This window comes from Choloepus didactylus, chromosome 12, assembly GCF_015220235.1.
Source record: "Choloepus didactylus isolate mChoDid1 chromosome 12, mChoDid1.pri, whole genome shotgun sequence".
In the NCBI taxonomy this organism is placed as follows: domain Eukaryota; kingdom Metazoa; phylum Chordata; class Mammalia; order Pilosa; family Megalonychidae; genus Choloepus; species Choloepus didactylus.
The window spans coordinates 96799262-96806967 of NC_051318.1; the positions used below are offsets into that span (position 1 = coordinate 96799262).

At 38.1% G+C, this 7706-nt stretch overlaps 1 pseudogene; it reads right to left on the reverse strand.

The window, feature by feature from the left end:
* Positions 1–831: 831 nt before the first annotated feature.
* Positions 832–5882, reverse strand: LOC119506919 (annotated as a pseudogene).
* Positions 5883–7706: the final 1824 nt, after the last annotated feature.

A 7706-nucleotide genomic window follows, 5' to 3' on the forward strand; every position in this document is an offset into this window, starting at 1 on the left:
AGCATGCAGCATTTCTTAGTATTTTTGGTCTAGGTGGGGACATGGGCTCTAACTAGGTCCAAATGTGGCCATGTAGTCCATGATTGCGGGAGACATTTTCTCTTTCTCTTACAAGAAATAAACAAGGAAGCAAGTGGTCCTAATTGTTGGTAGTAGCCATCTTGTATTATGAGGAAAGCTAAATTTGGGACAAATATTACACATAAAAGGCATCAGAACCGAATTATAGGTGAGTAGAACTGGAACCTCAATAGTTTTGTTCCTGCAGCCCTATTGACTTCTACTGACTTCCTCTTAAGTAATCTAATCAGGTTCCTTATTTGTTTAAGCCTGCTGTATCAGAGTTTCTGTTACTTGCAGTCCAATGCATCATAACCAATACAACTGTGACCTTTCTCAGGAACCTTCAAAATGAAGTGCCCAATATCTTTCAGGGGTATTGGCTATCTCAATTATACAACACATTTTCTTATTTTCTTTAAACTTTATCCATTTCAGAGCATCTTTTAAAAAATTAATTAGATAAGGTGTAGATATAGTGTGTAATGCAGAAAATACAGAGATCCAATCCCCACCTACCCCACAGTTTTCCCTATTATTAAGTTTGCATTATTCCAGTAACACTATTACAGCTGATGAAACAATACTATTATACTTACATCATTAACTTTAGTCAATAGTTTACATTAGCATTCAGTCCTATGCTTTTTAAAAAAATTTATTCTAGTAATATAAATACAACCTAAAATTTCCTCTTTTAATCATATTCAAGTATATAACTCATCAGTGTTAATTACATTCACAATGTTGTGCTACCATCACTACTGACCATTACCAAATGGGAAGCATGTATTTTGAAGTGGGCTGTCCACGCAAAAACAATGGAACCGGCTTGCATAGAATTTCCAAACTCCTTGGGTCATAAGAAGTCTGTCATAACACCACCACCACCATTTTTTTTTTTTTTTTTCAATTGCAGCAATGGCTGGTTCTGTAGCCAACTGTACTTAAATATTAACATTCACCTTAAAGGTATCAGCTTCCTCCTCTACAAGCTGGACACTGTAATCCCATTTAAGTTGCTGGATGGTCACACCTCTGCCATTGACAAGCTGGGTTAAGTCAATAGGTTGCGTAGGATCAACTCAACCCAAATCAACAAGATATTGCTGTCTACCGAGACTCAACAGCTGGTACTGGCATCTGAATCTATGTCCTTCGTTAAATCCATATTTTGGGGTTCAGATGTAAAAAGGAGCCTGGCCTCCCTCAAAGCCCAGTCAGGGCCAGGTGCCCCTTTTCCTTTCTCCTTTATGGCCTTTGCCACATTTTCTACCTCTTCTCCAGCTCTTTGGTCTCCTCTCAAGTTTTCTGGAGCCAGGTTTTGGCTTTAAGTTGGGGAGGCTGACTTGCAGCAGGGCCCAGAGTAGGTCCAGTGCCCCAGTCCCAGTGCCCCACACCGAGCCCACCACGATGTCCGAGCTACTTTTTAAGGTAAACTCTTATCAGATGTGTGGATTTCAAATATTTTCTCCCATTCTGTAGGTTGTCCTATTACTTCCATGATGAAGTCCTTTGATAACCCCAAATTTTAAATTTTGATGAAATCCCATTTATCTATTTTTTCTTTAGTTGCTCATGTTTCTGCTGTAAAGTCTAAGAAACCATTGCCTAGCACAAGGTCCTGACGATGCTTCCCTATGTTTTCTTCTAGGAGTTTTATAGATTTGGTTCTTATATTTAGGTCTTTGATCTATTTGAATTGATTTTGTATATGGTGTGAGGTAGGGGTCCATCCATAAATACTGATAATGCAGGACTTTCTTCTACCATTTTTCTATTTTCTGACCCTCAATTCTTCCATTCATGCCTATTTTCATATTTATTTGATTTTTTTGCAGTATGCCATTTGGAGTCTTCTCATTTCCTTCTGTACATATTTTTCAGATGTTTTCTTTGTGGTTACCATGGACTTAGATTTAAAATTCTAAATCTATAATAATCATGTTTGATTTGATACCAACTTAACTTCAGTAACATGCACAAGAACTGTTTCTATACTCCTCTGTCCCCTAACTTTTTGTTGTCCTTGTTACAAATTATATCTATACAAATTACATCTATACATGTTATATGTCCAAAAAAGGACATTTTTCACTATGTATTTGCATTTCAGAACATGCAAGAAATAATAAGTGGAGTTACATACCAAAAAATACAATATTATAGCTATGGCATTGATCATTATCCATCTGGTTACTTTTATTGGAAGTCATTTCTATATGTTACTTCAATCCACTGTCTAGTGTCCTTTCCTTTCAGTCTGAAAAACTCCCTTTAGCATCACTCGCAGGCCAGATCTAGTACTGATGAATGCTCTCATTTTTGTTTTTCTGGGACTGTCTTAAACTCTCCCTAGTGAGAAAGACAGTCTCATTGGATATAAAATGCTTGGTTGACAATTGTTTTCTTTCAGCACTTTAAATATTTCATCCCACTTCTTTCTTGCTTGCATGGTTTGTGATGAGAAATTCACACTTCATCTTATTGGGGCTTCCTTGAATATAACACATTGCTTTTCTCTTGCAGCTTTCAGAACTCTGTGCTTATTTGTGGCATATGACAATTTGACTACTATGTGTCTGGGTGTAGTTTTCTTCCAGTTTATTCTGTTTGGGATTTGTTAGGTTTTTGAATGTTTATAATTCATGTCTTTCATTAAATTTGGGAAGTTTTTTTTTTGCCATTATTTCTTTGAATATTCCTTCTATCTCATTCTCTCTTTCTTTTCCTTCTGTGACTCCTATAATGTGCATTGGTTTGCTTGAGTGTGTCCCTCAGGTCTCTGAGGTTCTGTTTAAGTTTTAAAATTCTTTTTTCATTCTGATCCACAGCCTGAACCATTTCAATTGTCTTGTCTTCAAATTCATTGATTCTTTCTTCTGCCAGCTCTAATCTGCTCTTGACACTCTCTAGAAAATTTTTCATTTCAGTTATTGTAGTCCTAAACTCCAGTATTTGTGTTTTGTGCCTTTTAAAAATTCTATCTCTTTATTGAGTTTCTTGTATTGTTCATTAACATTTTCCTGATATTTTATTTTATCTCCTTGAACATATTAAGAATCACTTTTTAAATGTTTTTGGTATGTCTGAAGTCTGGTGTTCTTCATTGATGGTTTCTGTATTTTCATCTTGCTCTTTTGGATAGATCATTTCCTGTTTCTTTTTCTGTCTTGTAATCTTTTGTTGAGCACTGTGCATTTTAACATTTTAAGTGTGTTAATTCTGAGATTTAATCCTTAAGTTTGTATCCAGCTAGTGATATGGCAGAGATTTCCTTGAGTGTCAGGAGCTAACAAAAAACACACAAATCAAGGTACAAAACACCCTTCACAGTCTTTAAATTAGTTCTGTTTTGGCTTGTGCTCTTCTTCAGAGTTAGCCTTCCTATGAAAAAGATCATCCTGAGGCAAATATGAAGTGAAGGATCCCTTTCATCTTTTCTGAGCCTTTGTCTTGTCCTGGGCTTGTGCCCCTCATGGATTTAAGAATTCTCCTTTTTACAGGAATCCAAATGTCCCTTGTATTCCATACAAAATAGACTTTCTCCACCTCTTTGATGTTCTCTTTTATGTCTTAATGTTGGAAATCCTTTGCTCCAGTCTGCTTGGACTTAATGGTTTTTTACACTGTTTTAGCTGTCAGCAAGCTGCTTCTACCTGCAGGGCAAGTTCTGGGAGGATGAGCCAGGGTTGGTTTTCCTGGCTCAATGTTTTGGCTGCCAGCTGATAAATTGGCACTGACATATGGGTATCCCTAGATGTGCATAGGGGTTACTCTGCTCCCTCAGTCACAGGGCCAGAGACCCACAATAGAAGTACAGACTGGCTCCCCACCATGCCAGGGAGCACATGGTGGGGGCCAGCAATTGTACCACAAGATTCTCATACTATTTGTTTTTAATTTTATTTTGAAATAAATTCAAACTTACAGGAACAGTTGCAAAACAATACAAACCCCATACACAGAACTCCAGCATACCCCGACCCCCCTCCCCTGATACCCTGATCCACCAACTTTAACATCTTGTCACACCACCATTTCTTTTTTCCTTTCCCTCCCTCCCTCCCTCCCTCCCTATCATCCATCATCTATTGCTCTGTCCTCTGAACCTATGAGAGCAAGTTGCACACATCCTTGAACAAACAATATAATTCACATATACAATTCCCATGAACAAGAACATTCTTTTATGCAATCCCATTAAACACAGCTACGAAGTACAAGAGATTAAACATTGATACAAAGCTTACATTCTAGATTTCCCTTTTTTTTCCCCTTAAGTCTCATCTGTGTCCCTTTGAGCCTCCTCTCCTCCATCCTCAGATCCCATCCAGGATCATCCTTGGCATTTAATTGTCATCTATTTAGACTGTCTTTTTTTTTTTTTTTTTCAATTGTGGAAACATATATACAGCCTAAATCTTCCCATTCCACCCCCTCCCTAGCATTCCATTAGTGGGATTAATCACATTCAGAATGTTGCAATGCTATCACCTTCCCAACATCCCTTTCTAGAAGATCCCAAACAGAAGCCCTACACTAATTTCTTAATTCCCCACTGCCCCTTCCCCACTTCTCGGAACCCCTACTCTACTTTTCATCTCTATGGTCATATTCTCTGATACTTTCTTTGTGTTTACCATGGGGGTTAAATTTAACATCTTAAATCTATAACAATCTTGTTTTTCTTTGATATGAACTTAACTTCAATATGACACATAAACTATGTTCCTATACTCCCTCATTCCCCCACTTTTATGTAGTTCTTGTCAAAAATTACATATTTTACATTGAGTCCAAAACCACTGATTTATCATTACAGTTTATGTATTTTAGATCCCGTAGGAAGTAAATAGTGGAGTTACAAATCAAAAATGCAGTAGTATTGGTATTTATATTTACCATGTGATCTTTACTGGAAATCTTTATTTCTTCATGTAGTTTCAGTCAATTGTTTAATGTCCCTTCCTTTCAGCCTGCTCAACTCCCTTTAGCATTTCTTATAGGACTGATCCACTGGTAGTGAAGTCCCTCAGCTTTTTTCTCTGTCACTAGGGCTCCCTTCAGTTTCTGAAGTAGGGCAGGTCTTTTATTAGCAAAATCTCTCAGCATTTGTTTGCCTGTGAAAAATTTAAACTCTCCCTCAAATTTGAAGGCGAGTTTTGCTGGATAAAGTATTCTTGTTTGGAAATTTTTCTCTCTCGGAATTTTAAATGTGTCATGCCACTGCCTTCTCACCTCCATGGTGGCTGCTAGTAGTCACTACTTAGTCTTATGTTGTTTCCTTTGTAAGTGGTGAATTGCTTTTTTCTTGCTGCTTTCAGAACTTGCTCCTTCTCTTCAGTGTTTGACAGTCTGATCAGAATATGTCTTGGAGTGGGTTTATGTGGATTTATTCTATTTGGAGTTCGCTGGACATTTATGATTTGTGTATTTATGTTGTTTAGAAGGTTTGGGAAGTTTTCTCCAACAATTTCTTTGAATACTCTTTCTAGACCTTTATCCTTCTCTTCCCCTTCTGGGACACCAATGAATCCAAAATTTGGATGTTTTATTTTATCTATCATATCCCTGAGATCCATTTCGATTTTTCCCCCCATTCTTTCTTTTGTTCTTTCATTTTGTGTTCTGTGGTCCTCGAGGATGCTGAGTCATTGTTCAGTGGCCTCTAATCTTGCACTATGAGTATCCAGAATCTTTTTAATTTGGCCAACAGGTTCTTTTATTGCCATAAGATCATCTATTTTTTTATTTACTCTTGCAATTTCTTCTTTATGCTCTTCTAGGGTCTTCTTTACGTACTTTATATCCTGTGCCATGCACTCGGTGTTTGTATTTAGTTCTTTGATAAATTGTGCCAAGTACTGTGTCTCTTCTGATCTTTTGATTTGGGTGTTTGGGTTTGGGTTCTCCATATCATCTGGTTTTATCATATGCTGTAAAATTTTCTGTTGTTTTTGGCCTCTTGGCATTTGCTTTACTTGATACAGTTCTTTCAAGATATAAAAAATACCAATCTCTAATTTGTCAGATCTACAGCTTGGTCTTGGTGGTGTACACTTTCTCTAACTAATCCACAGATGGCATCTGTGAGTCACCTATTCCCCTCAAGTCAGTTCTCCCCAACTTTGTCTTTGTGGTATGTGGAGATCTGATTCTTGTGGGGTTCAATTTGTGCACTAAATTTGGGTGTGTTTTTGGTGCTGTCTGCCCTGAATGTGGGGCGTGTGTCTGGGTGGTTAGGGAGGCAGGGCAGCTTTAATAATCAAACCTCCCAGGTGTTCCTGGAGATTTAAGGCTGTTGCAAGAGTCTAAGCCTTCATTTCAGTTCATCACAGATTGTCTCGGCTGCTGACCCACAAGTCCTTAGTATTGGCATAGGGTCCCTGGGGTTTCTGAGTGAGTCCCCCTTCTCAGCTGTGCTCTTCCAGGACCTCTGCTGAGGGAAGGCTGTGCCATGTCACAAGTGTGTGCCAGACCACCAGGAAAGCCCTGGGCTGCCAGGCCATGCAGGGGCATTCCTAGCCTGTCGTTTCAGAATGCAGACTCCCAGTTCCACCAAATGCACAGTCCCTGTGGATTTAGCAGACCTTGTCTGGCTGGTGCATCACTGGAACTGGTGTTCTGGGTCACTCTCTGGCTTTTATCTAGTATTTTTCATGGAGGTATTTTTTTGCCCTGTCTCACCTAGCCACCATCTTAGGTTCTCTTTCTCATACTGTTTTTAAAGCTGTATTTCTTGGTTTGGCACCTGGCCAATTACTGCAGTCCTGTAATTGTTTTCTGGAATTTTGAGGAAGATTGCTTTGCCAATTTTTGCTAGTTGTGCAAAAATTCTGTGGAGAAATAGCATCCTGGGTTGTATTATGCCACCATCTTGGTTGACCAGAAGTCTCTGTGCATGTTAAAATGCTTTAAACATATATCTAAGTCTCTAATGATCCTCACAGCTATGTTCTTGTTTTCCTCTCTTCACAATTATTCACTAAGTTTTCCCACACTAACCCAGGTAGGGACCTTAATGACATTTCTTCAAGTGTTTTTTTTTTTCTTTTTCGTCATCTTTCTATTTATTAATCCATTTTCTGAATACTTGAGTGTAGACTGTTTATGTCATGCTCCTTGAACACTAAATACTACCATGTACATTTCCTCAAAACAAGGATATCCACTTATGTATCCACCTTATGTTCAGTTATCAAGTTCAAGAAATTTAACATCGATATAAAGCTTACATTCTATATTCCAATTTTTTCATGTGTTTCAATAATGTTCTTTTGAGCCTTCTCTCCTCCCTTGTTTGATCCCATCCAGGATTGTGTATTGCCTTTAAGTGCCATTGACTCTTTAATTGTTCTTTTTTTTTTTTTTAATAAATTGTGGGAACATATGTACAACATAAACTTTCCCATCTCAGTCCCTCCCGAGCATACCATTCAGAGTGGTAATGAATCACATTCACTGTGTAGTGGTAACCTTGCCACCTTACATTGCTAAAACTTTCCCATCTCTCCAAACATAAACTACACACCCATTTTGCATTTACTTCCCATTTACCCTTTCCCCCACCCCTGGCAACCTTTACTCTAATTTCTGTCTCTGTGAGCTTGCGTATCTCCAACATTTTCCTTATCGTTATCACG